This window comes from Xiphophorus maculatus, chromosome 20 (assembly GCF_002775205.1).
Source record: "Xiphophorus maculatus strain JP 163 A chromosome 20, X_maculatus-5.0-male, whole genome shotgun sequence".
NCBI classification, from domain to species: domain Eukaryota; kingdom Metazoa; phylum Chordata; class Actinopteri; order Cyprinodontiformes; family Poeciliidae; genus Xiphophorus; species Xiphophorus maculatus.
The window spans coordinates 550605-578029 of NC_036462.1; the positions used below are offsets into that span (position 1 = coordinate 550605).

The 27425-nt window shown below is 36.3% G+C and overlaps 1 protein-coding gene across 4 annotated transcripts in view; it reads right to left on the reverse strand.

The window, feature by feature from the left end:
• Window positions 1–21708, reverse strand: part of foxp1 (forkhead box P1) — a 308396-nt gene extending 286688 nt beyond the window's left edge. For 2 of the 4 annotated variants that reach the window (XM_023325333.1, XM_023325331.1), the window contains exon 1: window positions 21436–21707. The gene's annotated coding sequence lies outside the window, so the exon portion shown is untranslated. Of the gene's footprint in view, window positions 1–21150; window positions 21347–21435 lie in introns of those variants that run through there. The other 2 variants (XM_023325335.1, XM_023325332.1) reach the window with 2 other exon arrangements.
• Window positions 21709–27425: the final 5717 nt, after the last annotated feature.

Here is a 27425-nt window from a genome sequence, read left to right on the forward strand (position 1 = left end):
TATTGATTTATTGCAGTGGCTCTTAATACAAATTATGTGTTATTTAAATTATAACTTCAGTTGCTTGAAACTTTTTTTTTCTTTTGGTTTTCCATGTCCTGGATGGCTGAGAACCTATAAATATGTAGAAATTGAGTATCTGGGAAGCATAATAACTTAGATTTAAGGCTCAGCACCAGAGTTTTTCTAGAAAAATATTAAGATTTTATATTGTGGTTTATAGGCTCTAAGTTGAAGATGATTAGAAATAAAGGCATACTTTTTTTTTTCTTTTTTACTGTCAGCTGCTCTGATCTCGGCTCCCATACAGAGCTGTTGGCTAATGGTAATACTCAGCCCCTCCAGTTTCAAACTCTTCTTATTAAAGTAAGAGTTAGAAAGCTTAATATAATTGAAATACCTTCGACAGAAAAAAGAGCAAAGTCTATGAAAGCAATGTAGCCAGTTTAGCTAGTTTTGATTTAAGGCAAAACGAGGCTGTTTATCATGACTCAGCCAAATCAAACTGCAACTATCTGCAGTCTGATATTTATTGTTAATGTCTTTCACTCTATTGAGCAGTGGAAGTAAATAAAATGTGTTACATGTCTTTTGCTTTAAGTATTTATTTACTGGAGGGTTTTTTGTTTGTGCTGCAGAGCCACAGCTAGCTCCTCACTTCAGCGGCTCTGACAGAGCCTGTGGTTCAGCGCTGCTGTTGCTCCTCCTACAAGTTGCACTGAACCATTGTTCTAACAACTGTGTGTGTGGGGGGGAGGGGCTAAAAAAAAAATCATTCTTACTTTTTTCTTAGATGAAAGGCCGGATTTATTTCGTTCTTTGTTTCTATTACCTTCTCATAATGACATTGTTTAAATACAAGGTTTGTCTTATGATTTCTTTGGGGTGGAGGGTGACCATTCTGGACTTTTCCAAGATTGGGGGTCCGGACCCCTCCCACTCCCCTAGAATTTACACCCATGACTGTAGCGTATTTTCATCGCAATGAGACTGAAACAGCTGTAAAATTAGCCGTTTTTGTTGTTGTTTAAAGTGTAATGGCAGTGTGAGCAATGGACCTTACCAAGCTCCACCCACAACCGACCCACGTAACCGCAAATCTTACAAGCCTCCCGGCGCGTTGTTTCTATGTAAACATGACTCGATTAGTGCATCATTTCTACCGGATTTTCACAATATATCAGCTATTACAATGGACAGAGGAACTAACAAGTTCATGTCATCATCTGGGAGGAGGTTACTGGTTTCTCAGTCACAAGCTGGTTGCAAACTTGAGGCCAGCAGGTGTCAGTCAGTTATGGTAGACCTAAAATGTGGTTTGATGACCTCAATATGAGAAGCTAGAGACTGGTGGGAGGAACCAAAGAGCTCTGTAAAGGTAAAGGCAAATCTTCTGAAGTTGGCATATAATTAATTTAATTTCACATAATTACCACGGTAGAAGCCATTTGTTTGTTAAAATTTTATGAAATATTTGTTCTATTTGATGTTTGTTGTGAATGACGTAAACTCACAAACGAACGAGGTAATTAGTCCAACGTTTAGAAACTACATGATGCTGTAATGCGCCACAGCAAAGGTAAACAAAGGTAAAATAACCCGAACAGGTGATCAACTCAAAACCACTCGTCCTTTTTACTCTCTCTCTTTCTTTGTAGTTTAAGCACAAATGTTACCCTGGCAACCGCCTGCGCCCCGCAAGACGAGCAAAGATTACGTTAAAAACATAACATTCAGTCCGTTACGATATTAAGTTTCCAGCTTAATATTTATTTCTCAATTATTAATCAGCGCAGGTTGATTGACTAGCTGTACTTGGTGCTAGAGTGGCTAACACGAGTACCAGTTTAGTCCAAAGCCTTTTCTGCTAAAATAAAATCTTTAGTGTATGTCAGATACAGACACATTGCATATTGATCTGTTTACCTAATGTAAGACTGTGTAGCAGACAGGCTTCAAGGTGTAGAAGTTGTATCAGTAGCTACTGCCATTATGCTGTACTTAGCTAACGGGAAGCTAAGTGTGTTTGTGAGACGACCACACACATAGAATGGGCATCAGCCAAAGAAAAGCGGCCCCTGTGGTAAGGTCCATGGCTACACAACACCTGATCATTTATTTATCAACATAACATTATAGTAGATATTATGTGTAATGTCTCATCAGGAGAATGGCAGTGCTAGAGTAGTGACGCTGTTGAAGAAAGGTGAAGAGACTGAGGAAGCTCAGATGAGGTCTTCAATTAGTTTATTGACATATGTATTAACCAGTTTCAATGTTTAAATAAACTAAACAATTTTATTATGAGAAGAGCAGGACAGGGAGAGAGCTTCAGGATGTGAACATATAAAAATCATATTAATCATATTAATTATAATTATGAAAGGAGAACAGATGAGGACTGATGTCATGTTGATTTTTTTCAACTTTCCAGTATTTTTTTTCCATTATTCCCACTACATCTATAAGGGTAATGTTAGGGGACATGAAAAGGAGAGAGCCTGAGAAGAGGTTTTAAAATAAATGCATAACCTATTTCACTACAAGAAATGGGTTATGCAGTAAATAGAGTTGACAGTTTATGAGGTGTCTAATAATGCATACATCTGCAAATCAGTTGTTACAATTCTCATTCTGTATGACAAAAACTTTTTTATCTTTAGTTAGTTCACGTTCTGATACTGTACAGTACTGTAGTGTTTGTTGTAAATACATGAATACCATGCAGGGACATCATATTTTAATTAAATGTTTGTGGCTGAAAATGACAGGAGATAAAAAACATTTTGGATTTTTTTAATCCCTCAATCTGTGTTTTTCCAACCTTTTGAGAGCCATGGCTCATGTTTGGCAAGTTATTGATTGCAGGGTTGGAAAGTGAGACAACAAACTGAGTTATCAGTGAAGAGCTAAGGTGTTTGTTAGATGTGAAAAGTATCATTTTTTATTTATTTTGTAGGGCAAACTGTTGCACTGATGTAGAGAGTTGTTCAAAAAGAACAAAACTTGGTTTTTTACACAATTTTTGTTGATCAAAGTGCTATGTTGAGTTTAGAACTCCTGAGTCCTATTTCAGTAGCTGTTTTTCACTTCAGGATTTAGAAAGATACAGTCAGTTCAATTGCCAGTACAGCATGTCAATGCATTTTTCACCAATAATCAAATGTATTTTGACCAATAAAATATATCAGAATCTGTGTGTGATGCCAGAGTATTTATCTTGCTAGCTGTGAGGCAAATGATCAATAAAGTGTACAGTCCCGGATTGACAGTAGTTATGCTTGATTAAAGCATAATGATGGCAAGCCATTCTGTTCAAGAGGAAATGGAAAAAGAAGTTTTTTGGAGCAGTGTGCCACCTTGAGAACATATACATACATAAAATGTATACTGTAGTTAATTTATTGCCATCTTTAGCTGACACAAATTGGTTTAGAAAAAGCACATCTCTCTTTTCCCTCCATTGTTTGTTTTGCTGGTGTTACACAAGAGACATACTGTAACTCCCCAAGAAAAAAAAAAAGAGGAAAGTAACAATATTTGTTTATACTAAAAAAATGACAAATATATGTAGTACATTGAGTGACTTTGATACATAACTTTAATTTAATTATTGGATTGTAAATAGCAATGTGTTAGATTACTCGTTTCAAGGGGTCAGATTAGAGTAGTGCGTTACTAACTAATGATAGTAACGTGCTACTGGGTTGATGAAACTCAGCAACGGGTTGATGAAACCCTTGATTGACATTTCTGCTCAAGCTATTTACAGAACTCTCAGGTTTCCGATATGTCCCCCCCCCCAATTAAACTCGTTCCTACCCCCTTGCCAACGGAAGAAGCAGTCAACAAACAAAACCTCAAGGTTGTATGGATCCAAACAGAAAAGAGTTGAAGTTTCATCTCTCTTTTGGCCAATGTACAATGGTTTTGTAGACAAACCAGAAAAGTGTTTGATTGGTGCTAGATTGACGCGTGTGGCAGGGGCAGACGAGCGCAGACAGGTAGAAAATAAAAGTAGAGGAGAAACACAGTCACCTCTCAGAACGCCCACAGCAAGCAGACTGGCTACAACATTTACAATGTGCTCTTTTTCTGATTGATACTTGTTACTCCTTCATAGTTACAATGATGAATTAGATGATAATGATGCTGAAACTTTATTATGTTGTGGATAAGAAATACTATCCAAATGAAACAAAGGAATATGAAACATTCTGATAGCTAAAAAATATTTGTAACATACATATATTTATACATGAAGTTTTTCATATCAAATTAAATATTCTTCCAGACTGAAAATTGCGAGAGTTGTCACAGACGAACTGTTTCAGACAATGGATGGGTAATAAACTTGTAAGTTCCATTGTTTTGGTTCAGTAACTTGTATTATTTAAAAATCCATTGAGTTATTTAGAGAACATAAATGTGATTATGTCTCTTTGTAGACCACTAGATTGGATAATCAGGTCATGTTAGAAAGACTGAGATCAATGTGAGCTTCAACACCTTTTTAAAGCCTGGCCACAATCAGGAATAAGATTTCTTATTCATAACTACAAAACCAAACTGCAGGTAAGTTCCTTTGAAAGGTTATTATGCACTTTGCATTACTCAGAGAAAGTGGTGAACAAAGATCACAGACTAAATTACTCAAATTACTGAAAATACTTTGTGAGATGATTCTCTGTGATGAGTCGCCCAGTGAACAAATGTCACCGAGGCAAATGTTTACATATTGACCGGCACTGTGTGGTTTTGCCCTGATGAGAACACCACAAACCTCCATTGGTTATGATGTCACTGAGTGGAAAAAAAGAGCCGTCATAGGGATTCTGGTGAGAAGGTGTGGCGTCGCAATCAATGACGGCGAAGAGACATAAAAGCAAACATAACAAATCTATATTTGCTCACGGGGCATAAAATCATACATTAGCTGAGCTCTAAATGAAATAGTCAATTCGGTGACAGTTTACAGCTCAAATTGTTCTCACTTGTGGCTTGTTTTTTTCCATTCCTCTGTCTGCAAGATTTAAACTGAGCACTCCACTGTGTTCTGAGAGGTCTTTTTCACCGGATCGCTATTGATAAAAGCAGATCCAAGCAACTTAGCAAAAATGAAAGCAAGCATGAAGCATGCAGAATTTTTTCATCCGCTATCCATCTCATATTTTAATGCAGCCATTATGCTCTAAAAACAGACTGTTCATCTATTAATTTTATGGGGGGCATTTGCAAAAAAGATGACACTGCAAGAAGGGGTGGGTTAGGGTGATTAAAGTTCCCTGAATTAGCCCCTTAGTCACAGCTTACAGCTGTACATGAAGTACACAGAAATGCACTCAAAAAGCCAGGCCTGCAGAATATGAAAAGATTGATTTACTCATATCTAAGTAGGAGGGATTTTTCTAGAGTGAGGAATTGATTGGTCTACACATTAAAGGTTTGTAAGCCCCACATACGCAGCAGGAAAAGGCTTTCAGGAAAACCTCGGATTGCTGAAAAACAGCTGATTGCCTCGACCGACCAACTGTATTTGCTGCATTCATAACAGGTGTGGGGGAGCTTTCAATAAAAGGTTAGAAATAGTGGATCAATGGTAGAGGGCTGACAGAACTACTAAAATGTAAATTAACCAATGTATATTTGACAACCCTAAAAGCCACAGCACCTCACAAAAGTATCTTTTGTCACATTTTAGCAAAAAAAAAAAAAATCTTCAATGTATTTTAGGGATGCTCCAATCGGGTTTTACTCTGCCCAATTCCGATACCAATCAGCCATTAGGGCCGATCACTGCCGATGACATGGATTGGCTGTTAGTTTTTCTCTTTAGGTATAAATGCTTCTATGGGATCTGGCAAAGGAGAACTATAAATTCACCTAATTTAGACAAAAACATGCACAATATTTGGAGGCACAATGCAGCAGATATTCAGTCAAAAAGACAACTGAAAAACCTGCAATCAGTAAAATAATATTTAACAATAAAATCAAATAAATCTCACAACACTGCCTATATCAAATATTGTAGAGTAAAAAGGAAAACATTCATTCAAAATCAAATGCAAGTTGCATTAAAATAAACACTCCTAAGTTACTAAATCAAAACTGCCAGTGAGCATGGGTAATTGTTTTGTGCTGGTTCTGATTGATTGTTTTTGTACAAAGCAGCATAATTCTGCAGAACACAGGAGCTCGATTTTTTTCACAGATTATCTCATGACAGCGAAAGTTTTAATACATTCGTTAAAACCGTTCTCTTTTTTTAAAAAGTTACATGCTCCAAAGGAGACCTTTGATGTGAGAATACTGTGAAGTGCGAACAGCACTATGTCTATGAAATATTATTCCCCAATATCGTGTCGATGTGGTTCAAAAGCGAGAATTTAAGTCACAGCTAGCTCAATGACTTAAATAATTTGTCAGGTTATTTGTTTAGCTTTCTGACCACCATTCTCATCCAGGTGAGTGCTGGCAATTATTATGCAAGACGCAAACTTCCCCATTCAGAGCATTAAGTTCCACACGACATTGCTTATTTGCTGCTGCATGCCTGTGCAGTATGAAGGAAAGTGGGAGACACACTGCACACTGGTTTTTGCAGGCTGCGAAGTATGAAGTGCAGGTGATCGGTTTTTGTGATCGGCAACAAAAGACAGTGATCGGCAATCACCAATCATACACTTTTTTTAACGGAAATTGGCCGATTATGATCGGTGGCCAATCGATCGGCACACCACTAATGTACTTAATTTTTTTTTTTGTGATATACCAACAAAAAGTAGGGCACGATAGTGAAGAGGGAGGAAAATAATTAGGTGTGAACAGATTTCCGTAAGTTTGGCAAATACGTAAATGAAAAACCAATCTTGCCCACCGATCTTATTTACCTTCATAAATATCTGAGAATCAGCCACTGCCTACTTATGCTCAGAGAAAGTGTTGACTGACTCCCCTCACTGTTTCCAACTTAGCCACTATATTTAGCAACTTTTTAGACAAAAAAATGGGCACCGGCTAAAATTTAAATCAGTGCACCCCTAATTTTTTTGGTATTTTGGCCAGTTTTTTCAAACACATCTCACGCTATGAATTTCTTTGACCTGCCGACACCTTTCAATGTTTTCAAAATTGTTTTAACGGCATCTCCTGTCTTGTTTAAGGGCATAGTACATTGAGTGTTAAGTTAGGATCCATCTAAAAATCCCTGTGAAGAAAAAGAAGTCTGTAGCTTTCACATAGTGGCTGAGCAAATTAAGCAAAAAAAAAGATAAAGAAAATGGTATCGAGCATTTTATTTTGGTCGATACCAAAATAACCATACCTCGGCAGGTAAGGTTTTGTAAAGATCTGTTATCTGCCAGAAAACTTCAGTCAGTGTACCCTCTAATATTTTACTATTTTGCCCTGTTTTCTCAAACACGTCTCATGCTGGGAATTTCTTTTACCTGCCAACACATTTTAATGTTTTAAAAAATGCTTTAATGGCATCTCCTGTGGTGTTTAATACTATTAAATGAGCATAATTAAAATCTACCCAAAGGTCACAGTGAGGAATAAGACATCTATAGCTTCCACATAGCGGCTGAACATGGTAGGCGAAGAAAAAAAAAAAAAAACGGTCAAAATTGGAAGAGTCAGAAAACTATTGGTGCACTGCTAAAACTAACATACTCGTTTTCCACACAATGTGCACAGACTCAAAGCTAAAATTGCCATGCTATTTATGTCGCAGATAAAACTTTCTCTCATGCTTTTACCACATGAGAGAATGGTTATGTGCAAATGGCGTATAAATGGCGTATAAATGGTTACCACACACAGTTTCAATTCCAGATTAGTTGTCTGTTGTCTCACCCGGTCCTGCTCCTCTATCTTTATTGAAGTCTTTAGGTTGATGACAGCCTGCCATTGTGCAGACAGAAAAGAAAAAACTTTCAAAATTATTTCCTGTCAAATTACTGAATTTTATTAGCATTAACTACTGACAAAATTCAATAGGATCGTTGAATTTTGTCATGAAATGTGCAGCATGAGATGTGCAAACTCTTCCCTGGCATATACATTTACCACTTTTGAGCAAAAGCGGACTACTAAACTCTCAGTTTCTCTTCATCATGTTGTTTCTGACGGACAACATTTTACACTTGAGTTGTGCAGCTGATACTGCTTTTGATCATGCCACTGTATATACCTCCAGTGGGACTATAACACATATTAGCAAACAAAAAAACACAAGCAGGATTAGATCACTGAAACAAAACGCTTGCAGAACCATCTCCCACAATCATTCAGAAAGTGGTAAAGGTGAAATGACAGGGTACTTCAAAATTGTTTAACTGTGAAACTATGATTAATTCCTTACTGTTTCTTTCACTAATTGTATTTGTAAGTTGGTGTGTGTTTAATCTACCGAGTCTATGGTTGAATAAAACTGCTTTCATGAGAAATGAGCCCTGCATATTCAGTAGGGTTCTTACTCAGATAACTTTGCAATTGTTTTTTTTTTTTTTTCAGTCTCAAAGTGCTAGCAAATCAAAAGCCTGTTAGGTTGTGTGGCAGCAGCATTCGGCACACAGCTGAATCATGCTCTTTTATTTAATACAACAAGCAACAGTGGGGTGGCAAGGTAGCAATGTTTTCCACTTTTGAAAAACTCAACTATTTTAATGCGTCACCTACTGAGTTTTAGGAGATGTCTGTTTTGCTGGTAGCTTTATGTTTGTAGTTTGTAGGATCTGTGAGAGCCATATTGCCTCCTGTCTGAAAGGAACTTTACAGACATCTGCAGTTTACCGTCCTCAGCTGCTTTGTGAAAGCTACCAATGTCTTTCTCTACACAGGGATCTCTGGGTGGATCTTAACTTTATGCTCATGTATTGCGCCCTTAAACGAGACAGGAGATGCTGTTAAAACAGTTTTGAAAACTGGAAAACATTATTTTAAAAAACATTAGGGGTGCACCGATTGCAAATTTTCAGCAAATTACCGATCTTTAAAAAGCCTATTTTAGTCTGACATTAAAATTTGTTTGATGGTGTGAAACTTCTAAAATAAAGAATCAAATACAAGAGGTGCACCGATTGTAGTCTTCTGGCCAATGCCTTGTCACTGAACTTTAAAAATCACAGGTTCCAATCTTAGCCAATACAAAATTTTTTGTCCAAAAAAACTTGATATAAATGTAGCAACAAAGTCACTATCTTGGGTGACTATTGTTAACCCTCAATGTGAAGACATGACCTGGTGGGCAGGTGTATCATTCAACCATAATTTTCTCATGTCAGAAAATGACGGTAATTGCGCTCGATTTATCGGTGCAGTCACATAAAAAAATTATGCTGTTAATAAATTGGAATTGGCTAAAAACAAAAATGTTATCTCAACAGTAAATAATTGCATAATAAATGTGAAGGTGTGTATACAAGGCCTGAAATTGTATGGAGGAAAAAAGTATTTAAATCACAGAATAACAGTTTTTATGCAGCAACCGCATGGTTAAGTCACATCTGCTTCAGCACATTATTCTGTCTAAAGGCTTGTCTACTGATCTAAATAATAACCAAAACAAACAACAAAACAAAACAACGTCCGACAGAGCAAAAAAAAAAAAAAAACGTCTCCAACTGGGTGGTTTGGGAATGGAGCCCCACCCTGTTTACAACACTGAGAACAAAAACAAACTCCCTCAGAGGAGTCTGGGCAAATGCAAGTCACACACTGCAAGCAATACAGCCAAACAACAACGACCACTGAAGATCTACTGGGAGAGCAGGCGTTCAAACAGCAACCCTTGCACAAACAAGTTGTACATCCCCACATGTTCAGAGGGAGTGACACGGGAGAGTGAGAAAGTGCTAGCGAAAGACAGAGAGTCAGAGAGAAAAGCGAAAGTTGATGTGAAAGTGGAATTGGGTAGCAAACAAAGTCAAATACCACCCGCGCCACCCCGTTCTCAGGTCAACTGAATCATCAGAAGTCAGGGAAGATACAGTCACCACCTTCCATGAATAGCTCACAAAACCACATCAGTATGACTTCACCGTGGCTAACGCAGCGCTCTGAGAACACTCTGCCTCGATATCCAGGGAGAGAAGCAGTAATGAATCTTAGTTAACAAGGCTATTATCAGGGATGGAGCAACGGCGTCAGGAGGGACTTCACATACACAAATCCCTTTCATCCACTTGCTCTTTACTGTTGTTTTTAAATGCTCAGGCATGCTGAGAGAGAGAGGGAAAGAAAGAAAGAAAGAAAGAAAGGAGGAAAGAAAGAAAGAAAGAAAGAAAGAAAGAAAGAAAGAAAGAAAGAAAGAAAGAAAGAAAGAAAGAAAGAAAGAAAGAAAGAAAGAAAGAAAGAAAGAAAGAAAGAAAGAAAGAAAGAAAGAAAGAGGGTTAACATATTTATTCAGTACAATTCCACAAAAAACACTTACTCACATTTCAATAGTAGAAAAATGCACTTAGCACTAGTATGATGAGTTTAATCTTAGGCTATGTGTCATGTCAGTAAACAAAGAGGCTGAATAAGGGACACGGGCCCATTTAGTCATCTCTACTCTAAGCTGACAAGTGTTTTAATGGCTCACATTGGATGATGAGAGTAACCTGCAGACTTTCATCTTTGCTCCACACTCATCAGCCTGATATCACCTTCACCTAAACGCAGCCTGTTCTGCATCTTGGGTAATTACTGCACCCCAATTACCTCCCAGTCTCTAAACATAAATTAAATAAACAAGCAGCAACCCGTCAATTAGGAGCAGCCTTTCATAATGCGCATTTAAAATGATGTTTTATGTACAAACACAGGAAAAGCAGCGGTGAGAGAAGGGAGCGCTACACTTCAAAATGAACCGGTATATCCTCTAACTGCAGCTAGGAGAAATCTGAAAATATCAATATGAAGAGTAATCAACCGTAGAAATGCACCGATTGTTGAGAAACAGATCAGAACCAAACAATTTTTTTCTTGATCGGCTAAGACATCATCAGGACTTCATACTATGGAGTGTGGACTCACTCAGAGTGCACATAAGAATTCCAGTGAGAAAGTTGCAAGCGGGCAAAAATTTGAGAATTGGGACAGTACACCCCTGTGTTGGAACTTCAACATCCAAAATGGTGGGACTGGTCACTGTTAAGGCATTTGTGCTGCTATAAGTACAACTACAACAAAAAATATATATATTTTAAATATACAGTATAGCTATTTTTGCTTTCCAAAGTCATCATTGAACAGGGTTTCCCTCACTCTATTATAAGCGCAGCATGCTGGTTTGTTTTTGTTTTGCTTTATTTTTTTGCGGCGACACAATGCCTCAAACTGCACAATATGAAATGCTTTCTCTACTTAAAGTCAGAGTTGCTGGGCCAAGATCAGAAAAACTCGCTCCGTAAAACTTGAGTAACCAAAACCGTCTCTGTGGCACTTATTAAAAATTCAAAAGACATCAAATGGAAGAGCTAATAAAGGCACATAAATTTGTCCTCTACATTCAGCAGCAGAGAGATGCGAAGTAAAGCGGGTCTAGCTCATCATACAGAGCCAGTACAAGGTTGCATGAGGCCTTGAGCAGAATTTGATTTAGGGGCTTCTCTTGCACATCAGCACCGCTGACAGCATTTCAAAATAAATGTAGTAAAATCTGCAACCGGGGCATAGTTTAATTGGCCACGTTTAAAGGCAATCAGTGATAATTGTAGTTTACTAAGATGTATTTGTTAACAAACAGAGGTAAAACTAAAAGTTTAAACTCACAACATCAGATTGTTGTTATGGTAACAAAACTAAGTATGAAGATTGTTCTTTGAACTTTTACAAAGCAAAATTGCCAGCTCTTTAAAATATTAAATTTAAATGTTAAGCAATTTAAAATCTTTTAATTTATCTATGCTGAAACCATTAAATCAAATTTAACAGAATTGATATTCGCTTAGTTCATTTATGCCTTGGGCCAGTTCTAAATGTGATCAGCATGACATTATGTTTTTAGATCCACTAACTGATTATTTAATTTGGATTTAACAAAAGCATAAATTGTTGATATTTATTTATTTATTGAAATCTTGCTGGTTATATCTGACTGTTCAAATGTGTTTTATGACTTGTTAAATATGGAACAAAATTGAATGTAATCACACGTTTAGTACAGTGAAAAAAAAATGTCAATACTTGAACTTTTTTTTTTTTCTTCTTTTGGCAACAGACACAGCTTCCTCTGTGAACGTTGCCATATGCAAAAAATAGACATTAAAATGTACTAATATTCAATTTAACGTCTGCGATTTGAATAATTAGAGACATGATTACATATTCAGCTGTTGCTAAAAAAAATAAAGCATGTCTTCTTGTGGCTAAAAGGTAGTTTGGTAAAAAGTGGAGCTAATCTGATAACAAAGATCAAGTTAAGGACAAACATACAGAATATATTAAAAAATAGGAAAAAAAGACAGATGCTGCATTGTGAAAAATAAAAAGACTAATGGAACTAAAATGTCCTTCTTAAAAGAAACTATGAATGTTGTTACTTTATAGACAAAAAATGTTACAAGAAATTTCTTAAGGGACTCTGACATCAATTGTCTTCCTTTCTACCCTGAGAAGAAAATATTTGCTTAAAAATTATGAGATCTCTAAATAAAATAATCAAATAACTTTCAATTCCACTCCTACAAAAAATTTAAGATGTCCATTTCAAAAATATGTATGAAATTTTCCGTGGAATGACTTTCTGCAAAAGAAATTCAAAATTAATATAAATTCCTGTGTATTTTGTGACTGAGATTTTGAGACTATAAACTTCAACTTGATGAATATTTTTAGAAAGATTTTCGAAAGTGGATATTGTAAACAAAATCTATTCCATCTTTAAGTTTTAATATAATAAGATTTGGTCTTCTAAGAAAGGATGATGGATTAAATTGTGATATTAACAATTTAATCCTGTGGCTAAGTTTTTGTCCACAAATACCGCTTTCTAAAAATCCCCTCCATTTTTAAAGTTAAATAATTTTATTTAAGAAAGTGTTTAAACATTGCAACTTCACAAAAGCCCAATATGTTAACAGTTTAATGTAAGATTTGAGTTTAATTTAAGATTTGAAATTCATCTTGAATTTCTTTCATTTTGTTTTACTCTTCTCACAGTTAGTTTGTGACTATTCTTTTTTCAGCTCAGTTTCTCATAATAAGCTTTTTTTTTTTACTAATATGTGCCTTGTCATACTTGAATTTACTATAAAGACAAAAATAGACAAAAAAACATTGCCATAATTCCGCCTTTTAACTCAAAACATCACATGTAGCAATGATTGTGGGTAATACACTTTGCTGAAGTCCACTTAACGTAAGGGCAGAAATAGGACCTAAAATGGGCGGCGCAAAGGTCGGTTGTGGGAAATGTGGGTCACACTACGCACTTCAACATAAACGTGCATTAGGACACAAGGGCAGAGCAAGGGTGGAAGTGTGAATATTGGAACAAGGCCTATGGCTTCCCTATCTCATCTTTGATTATCTGCCTCTTTTCCCTCAGTCTTTCAGGCTGTTCCTGTTCACAGCTGTTGTCTATCACTTCATTGTCATCAGCTACAACCAATGCCACTCTCCCGTTTTTGTATTTATAGCCCAGCCCGTCATCCAGGGGAGTAGAAAAGCTCCCCAGGATGTTTCTCATTCCCATTATTCTCAAGCGACTGAGAATAATGACTTTTTCACATAATTCTGACTTATTCTCAGAAGACTAATCAGAAATATTGTGTGTGTATATATATATATATATATATATATATATATATATATATATTTTTTTTTTTTTTCCAGGCTAGACACAGTGGCTAGACACAGTGGCGCAGTTGGTAGCACTGTTGCCTTGCAGCAAGAAGGTCCAGCCCGGGGCCTTTCTGTCTCTTTCTGTCTGTAGAGCTCTCCCTGTGCATGCATGAGTTCTCTCCGGCTTCCTCTCACAATCCAAAAGCATGTCTGTCAGGTTAATTCATCTCTCTAAATTCTCCTTAGGTGTGAGTGTGCATAATTGTTTGTCCTGTCAGTCTCTGTGTTGCCCTGTGATGGAATGTCCAGGGTGACCCACATCTCTCCCGTTGACCGCTTTAAATAGGCACCAGCACCCCTAGCGACCCCAGTAGGAATAAGAACATAAGATAATGGATGGATGGATTTTCAGTTTCTCATGAAACTCTTCAATATTACACACATGCCTCAGCCCTGCTGTCTTTGGGTTCTCTACTTAACTCTAAGCTGGTTCTTGTGTGGTCATGTGCCAGTGATGAGGCACAGGACTGTGGGTAGTTTAAGCAAATCACCAATATGCCCCCTGTCCAGCCAAAGGTACTGTAAATGTTGTGAAATATATACAGTAGTCAGCAAATATTGGCTATAGGCCATGAAAGCATTAATATCAGACATCAACTCTAGCACAAATTTTCAAATCTGTGCATTCCTACTTACTGTCCAGTTTTCCTAATGGCTACAACACAGAAAAGAGAAAATATTGAATGACAAGGTCATTCTGGTGCATTGCACCATATCACACCTACTTGATTAGTCCTACCCTTGAAAATACATGAAAAGTTTGCTGTTAGCTAATGTGTTTACTGACTGACAATAGTTTCTTGGTTCTCAGTTTACTCATTCATTGAATGACTGGAAAAAAATGACTTTGACCTGCAAAACGCTGATCACAGCCAATTGTGGAAAATCGGTTGATTCCAATTTTTGGCTAGTTGATGCGTGTATTTTTAATAATCTTGTATTTCATTTTCTACCACCCATAATCAAAGCCAACACTTTTTTCTTTTGCGTATTAGAATCCTTAAGAAAAAAAAATAGATAAAGATTGCTAAAATTGGGGGGAATTTGGATTGGCCAGAAAAAGACTCATCCATATTTCCAATTAAATTGTATGTGTGTGCGCGTGTGTTTCAATCAGGTAATGTATGCTGGGAATTAAAAACGTTGGAACAGCCAACGGGTCCAAAGGCATAACACTGGAACAGAGCGTTCTACCAAGAAAGGTTTATTTTTTTATTTTTCTTTCATAGATGAGTGAAGAGGGACAGCAAGATCGTTGAATTCAAAGGCAAAAAAAAAAAAAAAAAGAGAAAGCAGCCGCAGTAAGAGTCTGTCAACAAAATCTGCATTGCCGTTCTCTCCTTGTCTCCATTATGCTCTCCTGTCTCTCCTCGAGCCCCGGCTGAGATCTGAGCACTCTGATGGCTTATCACATAGCAAGCAGCGGGCTAAGCCGGAGTGATGCGCCCAAAAGACATGATCAAAGCGCGCCGACTTTCCAGCCAGCGAACGATGATGGAAGAGCAGGCCCTGCCATGTTGTGTTTCTTATTAGGCTGCAACTGCCAACCGAAAAAACAGCCAAGAAGTCAAGGATGAATGGCCTCTAAGAAAAAAAAAAGCTTGAATTTACATTATGCTGCCTCCTACGTTTATCAGGGGCTTAAGCGATAGTTCATATTAGCGAATGTCAGTTTTTGCTCCTCTCGTTATCCCATTACTCAGATAAAACAGAGTAATGATTTAATCTTTCAGCCCAGGCCACACAAGCTTACATTTTCAAGTGCTCAACATCAAGCTCCGAGTAGCTTTTTAAGATCTGAACACTTTGATATAATTGAAGTCTGTTTTTTTTTGGGGGGGGGGGGGGAAACAGCGCAAACAGAAAGAACCTGCGAGATAGCACCAGAAAGCCACTGCAGCAGAAGAAAGAAAGAACAAAGTGGCGGTGAAAAAGGAGCATAAACAGACAAAGAAAATGCTTCACAGATCTAACCACAACAGTTTGACTGACGTGATTTCTGGCAGTGGCAGCACAAAAGTATCAAACCGCACAACCTGTTATGAGGAGATTAAAAAAAGTGTTTTAATTGCTTTAAGCCAGGATTCCTGTGTGCTGTGTAAAATTATATTTGTTTGACCTACCCTACCAGTGTGTACTGCTATAGACTCTGTAACTAGTCCATTAAAATGGGAAGCACACCGTGTGCTATTCTGAGTCCGGTTTAAAAAAAAACCCCAAAAAAAACATGGCAAAAAGAGACAAAGGTCAATAAAAAAATATTGGGATTTTGGTTCATTTTTGTATCAAATCTTTGACATGTGTTATTATAGCAGCATCACCTTCCTTTGCAGTAATGGCTCTTCTCCCACCCCACCCAGACTCGCTCCCTACCATGTCAGCAGTGTTCAGTTCACTTCTGACATGGTTTTATTCTCAGATAAACTATAAATAATGTTCAAGTAAATCCACTGCTCTTTAGCTTCACACCTAAGGGACAAAAAAAAACCACACAAGTCAACAAATATCCCCATTGCCAGTTACTAAAAAGCACAGCTTTGAAGTTAATAGAGACTTCAATAGGGCGATTTTCATATTAACTAGTTATAAGTTGTTACTATGAGACCCCTTACAACTTGTTCTCTTTCTCCCAGTCCATATTATCACAGGTAATGATTGAAACCAGCTGGCTCAGGTAAAATAATAATAATTGGTTAAACAGATAAAAAATGAAAAACTATTTTGAATCCATAAAGGCATCAATTAACAATAGTTGGAAGTTTATTTCCATCTTATTTTCTAATAGATCTGAAACTACTACATATATAAAAGCCACTGCATTTGTAAGCATTTAATGAATTTTAATTATCAAGCTCTACATGTAAAGTTAAATCTAACAAGCTAACAGATCAAATATTTTGAGGGTTTATTTTCTACTTGGATACTAATGTGGGCAATGTAATATTTATCATTTTTTATTTTCAAATAAAAGGTTGTTTTGTTGCAATTTTAGGCATAGAAAAAAAAATTCAAGTACTGCGGTACAATTTATACTTTTCTAGGTTGTCAAAGCTTTTACTAATTTTAGGTTAGATTAGCTGTGGTGAAAATGTAAAAATGTATTAAAGTTTTTTTTTTAATTAGCCAAAAATTTAGGATAAGGAGCTTAGAGTTTTGCTAGACTTTTGAAAGAGGAATGGGCCAGGAAAACTCCAATAAGTGCATCTAAGTAGTCTGTTTTAGAATTGTAGTCTGCCTGTAGTTTTAGCTATGTCAGAGGAGGAAGTGGACAAAGCTGTTTAGTCCATGTTGGTCATACTTCCAAATATTGAACAAACAATAATAGCCGCCTTGCTCGTATCAGCTCTTCTCTCTTCCATGTGGAGGATGGTTATTTACAACGCAGGCAATTTCAAGTAAGCTTTCATAGCATCATAACTGGCTCATTACATACATCACAGACAAACGTTAGCAAATGAGGAAAATTGAAAACTCTAACACACTTCAAGCAATCGTTTCTCAATAGCCAAGGGTCCAGACCCTGTGGACAAAAGAAATACCAGATTAATTCGGGAAGCGCCACTGGGGGTTGTCCAGGCACACCAACCTTTTTACCCCGGAAATATTGTTCCGCCGCCTTCCTTTGTTGCTACATTTATGTAATGAATGCAGGAATGAGTGTGCTGCATTTGTAGCCATGCTTAGTGTACCCACCCCCCAATTATTTTTGTGTCATGCGAATCAAACATGCAAAAAAAATAAAAATAAAAATTATACCACAAATTAATCTAGCAGAAACCTCTGCCACTTGTCTTGCTTCCGTCAAAACATGAATGGATTAGGGCTCTAACGATTCCTTGAATGATTTGAGTACCTCAATTATTAAAATTCCTCAAGGAAAATTATCTGCCTTGAAGCTTTGCTAAATTATGCTTTTTTTTTATTTAGCACACCGTGTTGCAGCTGAGTGATTATTTATGTTGAGCAACACTTTTACTTCTGCCTATGAGTCATTGACGAAAACAAAGTGCTTTCGTCAACACCTAGAAGCACAACATCCAATTGTCAAGTTCTGTCCGGGTGATTTCATTAATTCATGATATCATTTTTCGGGGGACCAGTAAATGGCTGGGCATAAACTAAAGACTACAGAATAGACATTTTTTTTTAGAAGTGTCTTTGTGAACCGGACTATTTTTTATTACATTGAATGTAATTTGAGATTTTGTATAACTTTTACCCAGGTAAACTTAAAAAAAAAAATTATTATTGTTACAGGTTAATTTTCTAAACTACATAAAAGTAATTGTGTCGGATGCACAAATATGAAAATTTGAGTCAATGTTGACATCCAATAGTAATGCTGATGTTATGGTAGAATTTACCAAAGTTTTATTTTATCACATTTTTATTCGATTACTAGATTGTCGGAATAATTTACAGAATACTTGATTACTAAAATAATTGTTTACAACAGCCCTAGAATGGATGAAATATGAAAAAAGAAGAAGCAATTGAACAAATGCAGCCTCTTATTCCCACACTGGACCCAAAATAACTCCTTTTATCTCCAAGCAGGGGTGCTCAGCCAGTTTACAGCCTCTCAGTACCCAGCACAGGGTATTTCAATGTGTGTTCACAAATACTGAGCAGTCAGATGAAAGAGAGAGCCGCTTCATTCGGGGATGGGAGAGTCCACTCGTTGAATGCATGAGTGACTGATTATTTTCTTAGCTGCTCAGACCTGAGCTCTGTACAAAGCAGAGCTGTTTCAGCCTGAAGAGGCCAAGCAAGACACAAAGGTTTACCAAATAACTCACAAATCACAGATATTGTGTCATAACAGTGGTCTTCTTCAAAGTTCAACTTCATTTTCTTAGCTGCTCCTCAGGCCAGGTCGGTATATATTCACTCATGGGATAAAAGAGAGCATATTCATCTCAAATGGCAATGCTATTTGAGACACAGGAAAGACTGTATGAAAATATGTGGCAGTCAAACACTGCAAAGAAAGCTCATCCTGCCGCCCTAAAACCTAGGTCAGCATTTGTGAAGGTCCATTTCTGCATAAGTGAGCACACAAACCCAAGCGCCTGTTCAAATATTCTCTCTCTCTCTTTTTCTCATGCAGCTCATGACAACAGCCTACCAGCAGCACTGTTTGATCTCCAATGTTTTCCTTAATCTAGGTTGTCAAGGTTCGCTTGTTGGAGGCTGTTTACTTTACTTCTCCTACAAAAAAAGTTACTTTTTTTCCCTCCCCTTCAGACAATGACTAATCCTAAGAAACAAGAAGGAGGGAGCACCGCCAGCAAAAGTTAAAGCTGCAGTTTCTCTTTTGCAAAAATTTTCAATGGGTCACATTTACTGTATAAAACACTGGAGCGATTGAAAAATAAAAAAATTAAAAAGAATACGGTGTTTCTGTCTGTTTGCTTGTTTTATTCCAATGTACAATTGTGTTTACATCAAAATTGTTGTGATATCTGTACATTGGAATAAAACAAGCAAACAGACAGCTAATCTAGCTTGTCCCCCTGTGCCTAAAAGAAAAAGAAACAATGAGAACAAGAAAATAAAGTAATATTATATAGAATTACTGAAATGACAATAGATTTTTAAAATCCATTTCAAAAAGATGATAATTTAACATTTTCCTTGACAAGCACACCTAAAAAACACAAAACGCTGGCAAGTTGACATTAGTGCTAAGCAAATTATATCTCACTTCAGTGCAGAAGCTTTTTCAAAACCAAATTTCATAACAATTTTCTAATGCAGACACTAATCCAGTCCATATAAATATATCAGCTACAGTTCTCCTTGACATAAGGAATGAGAATAATGCTTGACTGCATCAACGTCTTTGGTTAAATTTTAATCAAAGTGTTCAGATGGGTTTGCTACCAAAATAAACAAGCTAATGTTGCTAGAAAAATAACAAGAATTAAACACTGGATTTACAAACTAACATGCAGGTGGGGAAACATGTATTAACCAATTAAAATTAGTAGTGTTTAATACTCTTGACATTTTTTGGGGGGGGGGGGGGGGGGTTAGTCAGTGTAAGCATAAATATATCAACTTAGTACATACAATTTGAGATCTGTCATGAAACATGTGGTAGAGAATTTGAGTAAGAGAATTAAGAATGATTTAAGTTTGCATCCACCTTTAGTTAGCTTAGTAATAGTGTTAATGCTTAAGTTGCTGGAGAGCTCAGCTCCTTTAACTGTAATGTGCTGAATAGCACGTTAACTGTGAATATTTAGTGGAAAGACTGACATGGAACTTTGTTAGTATGGATTTAAAAAGTTCATTTGTATGTCAGTAACATTTTAGTCCCCAATCACAGATCAACATTTTATTTAGTCTTTTTTTTTTTTACAGTGGGAATTTGGAGCAGATTATTAGACTCATTTTAATAATTAGGTAGAATGACTAATTTGAGAAAGAACATTTATAAAAAATAGCTGCAAATTTATTCAAATTATTCAAATGTGTAGCTATTAAATTCACATATTTTCTGCTCAGAAATATTGATTTTAATCCATCTACAAAAATGTTACTGATAAAGTATGTTTTATCAGTGAACATTTACATTGAAAGTTGTGAAAATTGAGTATTTTTATCCCCACACAGTAGTTCACAAATGCGTTGAGGCAATGAAAAGTTGACTATAAATGAATATCCCCTTTAGGAGAAGAACTATGGATAGTCTTATCTCCTTGTACGGACACCACACATAAAACAAACCCTGTCTTTTATGGACAGGTAAAAACAAAGCAGATGGAGTGATAGTAAATGTCATGACGAATCATAGTAAGTGCAGTTCAAATGGCTTTTTCTGCAGTTTTTTTTAAGGGGACAGCTAGCACGTGGGGAAAAGTTCCTTCCCTGCTAAAGAAATCACAGCAAACTTTTCGATTCAACCAAATAAAGTTAATGATTAACGGTGAAAACTTAAACTTATTCTTCGCAGGTAAAGCTGTAATTAGAAGCTGTGTGTGGCTACCGCTGCTTGTTCGCTCTTTCCATCTCCAGCTGTAACTAAAGAGTTGGTTGGGTTTTTTTCTCCAAAAGGTGCATTTCCCCCCAGGGTCTCGTGAGTAGCTTCAACTTAGTTAACTTTCTGAGAAAAAAACGGGACACCACGCCACACAACCGCGATAATAAACTGTGCTACCCACTAAGTTTTAGCAGCACGGTTAGTGAGTTTGATTCGCTATGTTTAATAATTTCATGAGCGAAGTTAGACTCCGTGCGAGCAGCAGAAGGTATCTAAAGGCGAAACAACAAAGCTAATGTTAACATGATGAGAGCTGTGAAACTTACCGGTAGGAAAAAAAAGCTTTACAGCGGCGAACGAGCAGCGCACGCGGAGGGTTAAAGAGGGAAGGGGAGGGGGCGATTTGCTGGAGAATAATGAACCTGTGCACGCGAGCCTGTGTACCGGGAACGCGTGCGACAACAAATCACACTGTAAACACCAACAAATATTATACTCCGCTCGCCTCAGTGTTGGACTTAGCTGCCATTGAAGGTGAGGAAGAGGAGGAGGAGTAAGAGGAGGTGAGGGAGTTCTCTAACTTATCTGCAAGGAAAAAGATATTATCTTACCGAGGGCGTCGAAATATGGCAAAATGTGGAGTTTCGCTCTTGCCGACTCGCCAGTGTGGCTTGCAGGGGGAAAATAGTCTCCTGGCTTTTAATGTTATTAGATTTTTAACACGCCGGGAGAAGAATTAGAGAGAGGAAGAGAGAGAGAGAGGAAGAGGAAAAAAGAAGAAACGAGGATTTGAATGTTTTTGTTTTGATGTTCCTAATCCGTGACGTCATACATCCACCTGCTGGGCAAAACAAGGTTCATAGCGTTTCAGAGCCTTGACAGAATTAAGTACATTTTAATTTTCAGGAGCACTTACGTAGATCCTTTCTGTGTGGGGGGGTGCACGCGCGCGTGTGTGTAGTGGGCCTCAGGAAGGTGAAGGGTACGTAATGATGTGCATTAGTTTTAGAAGTAAGTGTGACGGGGAAAGAAGGGGGTACTGCTATCAGAAAGGCTAAATGCCGACTAATCGAAACTGAGCCAGAAGGAACTTTTTCGGAAAAAAACCCTTCTCATTTCTTTTAACTCTTAATCATGCACTAATAAAAACAAACTGCACTCATTAAACAAATTGTGATTTACCCAATAAAAATCAGTGTAACAGATTGGATACGTTTTATTTGGATGGATTGTAATTAACGCTTATTTATGTTCACCATGAAAGTTACTTTAGTAACTTATGTGTGGCATACCTACTAAACAAGGACTGCACACGGCTCTCTTAAGAGATTATTCACTTCAAAGACAACTTTTTTTTAGGACAAAGCATTTCATTTGTTTGGGAGTTTTTATTATTATTATTATTATTATTAATAATACTTTTTTAAATTGCACACTATTACATCTAACTACTAATATAACCAATAAAAATTGACACATCAATTTGCAGATATTTAATTTGAATAGATTTTATACACTGTTTATGATTTGATGTTATTTATGTTTGACAGCTTAAAAAAACATAATAAATTAGTCAAATTGTCCCAGAAATGTTAAAACTTACTTATTCAACTAAATTACTAAATTAAAAATCAATTCTCATCTCATTCTAATCTGTCTCTGCTGTTTCTGTGTTAAATCTCCAATATAAATATGTCACAGTACTTTTTAGGGGTTTCATGAGGTTAGTCTTTTCATAAGACACAAAAAATTGCTTTATGATCAAGTCTACATTGCTGAAATAGTAAAGAACATTTAAGATATATATTTGCAAGACAGTAAGATTTTAAGGAATGGCATGTAAGCCATTTCCTTGACAACACAGCTAAAATGTGATGCTTATTGGCAATGACTGCTAAATTAGCTGCACTTGCTAGCAGATTTGACTTTAGCATTAACAATGTTGCTAACATAGTTAAAACAAATAAATAACTGAGCTAACCTATATCGAACTTTACATTAACAATTTAATTCAATTTAGATTGTTATACCTAATATTTAATCCCTTTAAAGATGTCTTTATAATGTAACTTTTCAGAAATAGTTCCTTGTAATCCCAATAAAAGGTGAAAAAAGTATGCTTATATACTTAAGTTTGACATGCTCAGAAAAATCTGATATGCTTTTGAAAGGACATGAGAGATAAGGAGAGTGTAGGTTCTTTTAGTTACAATAGCTACAATCTCAAACATATGGGCCAGGTTTTCTCAGTTCTTAAATGTCAGCTGAGAAGATCCATAAACACTCTGATTGGACTGAATGTTACATTTAAAATCTTCTGCATACTCTGTCAGAAGAAGAAAGTGTTTTTGGTGGCCGTCTAAAACAATCATGTGTTGGTCCAGGAGAAAAAAAATCCACTAGTGAAACTGTTATCTTCATTCCCATAGCAACTTGTAGTTTAGCTGTTTTTTATTTTATTTATTTATTTATTTATTTATTTATTTATTTATTTATTTATTTTTGCTTGATCAGAGTTAAGGGAGGATTATATCACTTTGAATGGTTTTAGCTTCCTCATGACTACATTTGAGAAAAAGAGCTGAAGTTGAGCCCTCCCAGGAAGGACTGTTCCTTGGTGGAGAGCACCACCTTCTGACCATTGTTAGTAATAAGAAAATGTCTCTGTTTGATATTGAAGTTATCACAGATCACATTAGAACGTGGATTATGTTTTATAGCCATTTTCTTCTAAAATATGTTTCAATATGTTTTTATTGTGTCAGTGTTTTTACAGATACATGTACTCATAAATACTTTTTATCATCTATAGGCTTCAACTAATAGTAACTACAGCATTTTGCACATTTTTGTTTTTACATTTTGTCACATTATAACCCTAGCAACAATGTATTTCTTTAGTATTTAATTTGATTGTATAGGAGAAAAGAAATTCATGTCCACCTGGGATTTTAGCAAAATCTAGTTGTTCTTTGAAGGTGTCAGAGTTTTTATTTTTAGAGAACATAAGTTTAAAACATAATTAAGTTATAATAACTTCCCGTAGTTTAAACAACTCAATTAGCACTGATAAATGTATCATTTAAAATGAACTAAAATAGGGCACAGTAAACATGTGGAAGACGCTCTGCTAAGACGGGATCAAAACATTATGAGTTTTGGAAAAGTAACACTGCACTTCACCCTGAACACACAATGCCCACCATGAAACACAGTGGTGGCAGTTTCATGCTGCTGGGATTCTTTTCTTCTACGGAGACAGCTAAACTGGTCGGAGTTGATGCTGAATACTTGAAACTGGGGTAGAGTTCCATCCAGCAAGACATCAACCCCAAACATTAATCCTGAGCTACAATAGAATTGATTACATCCCATGATTACATCCCCCTAAACACATTCTAAACACATTCTAAATCTTTTTTTACAATTCTTTGATTTCTTGCTAAAAAGTGTATTTTGCTATGATGGACTTCACTATATGTCCCAACATTAGAATATGTGGATTACACAGATATCTGTCGTCTTTCCTTTGGAAAAACTGACTCATGATCTTAACCACAAATTGGATATATTTTTGAAGCCTTGGGCTTCACTTGAGTCTTTTCTACTTAATCCCTAAGATTTTAGTTTTTTATTATTTTATTTTGCTGCTTTATTTTTTTCTTGCTTGTTTTTTTCCATCTTACCATTTGTGGCAAATTGCTATTTACAGATGTTCTTCATCCATTCTGACTGAGTTTGAATTATTTTGTGGATAAGAGCAGGTGAAAGATTCAATGTGTGAAAACTTGCAGCTGTAATTTCAACAGAAAATGGTTCTAGAAGGTAGTGATTGGTTCAGGAGTGCTGAAAACAGGATACACACCACACTTCAAAGTTTTATTTGTTAAACAACATGAAAATCATATACTGTGTTCCTTCCACTTCTCAGTTCTATATTACATTGTGTCACATAAAATGTCAATAAATTACATCTAGATTCTTGGATGTATTAAGACAAAATGTGAAAAGTTTAAAGGTTTTTGTACAAAAAAGTAAAACAATTTTGATGTGGCTCATATTTGTGTTATTGCAATAAAGACTACACCAAACCTACAGAATACTGAGTGAGTGTGTATGAGTTTTTTTTATTATTTTTTTTATAATTCTTAAATCTATAATTAATTTTTGTCTTTTTTGAAGATACAGCAGAGTGGATCATAATTGGATAAAATAAGATTCTGTTAGAATTTGTATTTAACCTTTTTAGGTTTGACTCTAATGAATCTTGTGTTAAATTTTAGCTTTGTGGGAAATATATCTGAAAAAAATAGGGGAAGAAACTTTTTGCATTTAAAGTACTTACTTTAAATGCAAAAGTAAATACTTTTACTTTTACTTAGTGAGGTAGCCACCCTCACTACATATTCTTGTATGATATCCTTTACTCTCCATATTGTGCTGTCACCGTGTTTCTCATTAAGCTGCGAACATGTCTGTTATAATGAACGAAAAGAACAATGAGTGAACTGCTTCAGAAAACAAGTTGAAAGAATAATCTAATTTATGACTAATTGTTCAGTGGCTCGATCTACATGTCAATAGGGATCAGAGGCGCCCAGGAGTCGACTCTGAATTTATTACGGTGTTGTTTATGTGTCACGCCACTGATGTGCTGGGTGGATTAGGATCCCGACTTGATGGAGTGTAGTCACAAATTAATTGTGGATCATCATCCATTGCATAACACCCTCTTCATATGTTTGTGTGCACACAACAGGGTAATTAGCTTCCTGTTAATTAGGTAATTAAGCTAATGAACAGGAGCTGCTCTTGATTTCCAACGAGGAGTGTTGGTGGTGGGGGTTTAAATGCTGTTCTGCTGCCAAAGGCTGTGGCATTCACGGTGTGACGGGAAGAGAATGTCTGCCAGAAGTTCAATAATGACGAGTAAAAGAGGCAAAGTATCGGAAACCAGCTAGTGGTTAGCTCAGTTTAGTTGTTAGCAAAGTGGATAAAGAAGTATATACATCCCTATTAAAATGCCATGTTTTGTAGTTGTAAAAAGTAAGACCATAAGTAATTTCAGAATATTTTTCTACTTTTTTTGTGGCATATATTATGATTAATATTAATTATATTAATCAGTTAAATTAATCTGTTTGATCCAAATCTTAAAATAAACTCTACAATAAGCTGAATGCCTTAAGTGTGCACAATCTTAAACTAACTCTATTTCGAGCCACCTTTTGTTCAAGAACAACTTTAGGAGGTTTTATTTGAACAAAACATCTTAAAATGTGGGTCTTCAACAAATAATGTAATTATTTGAGAATTACACATGAACCATTCTACTGTATTTTAGGACAGAAGTTGTCAAACACAGATATGGATCAAACATGCTTTGGGAAAATTTCACTAGCAGTATTCTATTTCTAAAATGTGTACTTATTCTACTGCAGTATAAAAATTCAATATAGTCCCTTTCCTAAAATAAAGGAAAGGGACTATCTGGCCAAAAGTAATTTTTTATTTATTTTTTTTCCAAAATCACTTACCAGGAGTTCCAATAAGAGTGGAGCATGCTGGATGTAGACTTCAACTTAATAAAGTCACTTCTATCCTGTTTCGTCCAGTTTGGGTGCTGATTTTCATCTCAGCCGCAAACTTCTTAAGAGAAACCTGGAGATTAGGGGACGCCGATGAATCAGCCCTGATTTTCTTAATATTGGGAGAATGCTGATCGACCTGACACTTACTTGTGAAACAAATCTTATCTACTGATCTCATGTACTTCAACAATTGTCTAAAAATCAACTGCTGTCCTCTATTTCCCTGCTGTGAGAGAGGTTTGACCGACCAGGTCCAATCTGCATGTTTGTAGTTAACTATGGTCACCTCACTGTTGCCAATTTAATAACTTTCTTGCTATCTTTAGCTACTTTTTAGACAAAAGACATCAGTATTGACCGAAATTGAAAATGGCAGTTTAAAGATAGGTAATCTGACCAGAAAACTGTAACCTGGTGGTTACTGCAATCGGTGCACCCCTACTGGAAATCAGTCTGACAAAGCCAACAGAACCACATCATCTGTAAAAGGCAGAGACCACAAAATCAAGTCTCTGATTTTGTTGTCAGAATCAGGTTTCTGATTCTAACAAGTCTCTGATTCAGAGATTGACTGAGCCTAGAGATTCTGTTCATTAAAGCTATAAGCAGAATCAGTGACAAAGGGAAACCTTGGTTGTCAGGGTCCAACTCTCACCAGAAATGAGATAGACTTACAGCCAGACTAAATCCCTGCTTATACAACCCAACCATATAACAATCAAATCAAGAAAAAAAATGTAATCCACATATTTCTGAATAGTCAAATTCAGTTGATCTAAGTGTGATCTATCTAGGGAAGTCTAGCCGATTGCATCAAGTTTTTGATTTCAAAGTTTTGGATCCTAAATGTTGCAAATCAAAACGTACTTGTAAAAATATGTAGTTTACATTTACAATGTGTACTTTTTAATTCTGTTACAGAGGAAACAGAAAAGGTGGAACTAAAATAATTTTGATCAATGTTCTTAGTGTTCTCAGTGAGAAGAAAAACTCCAAAGACAATATTTTTC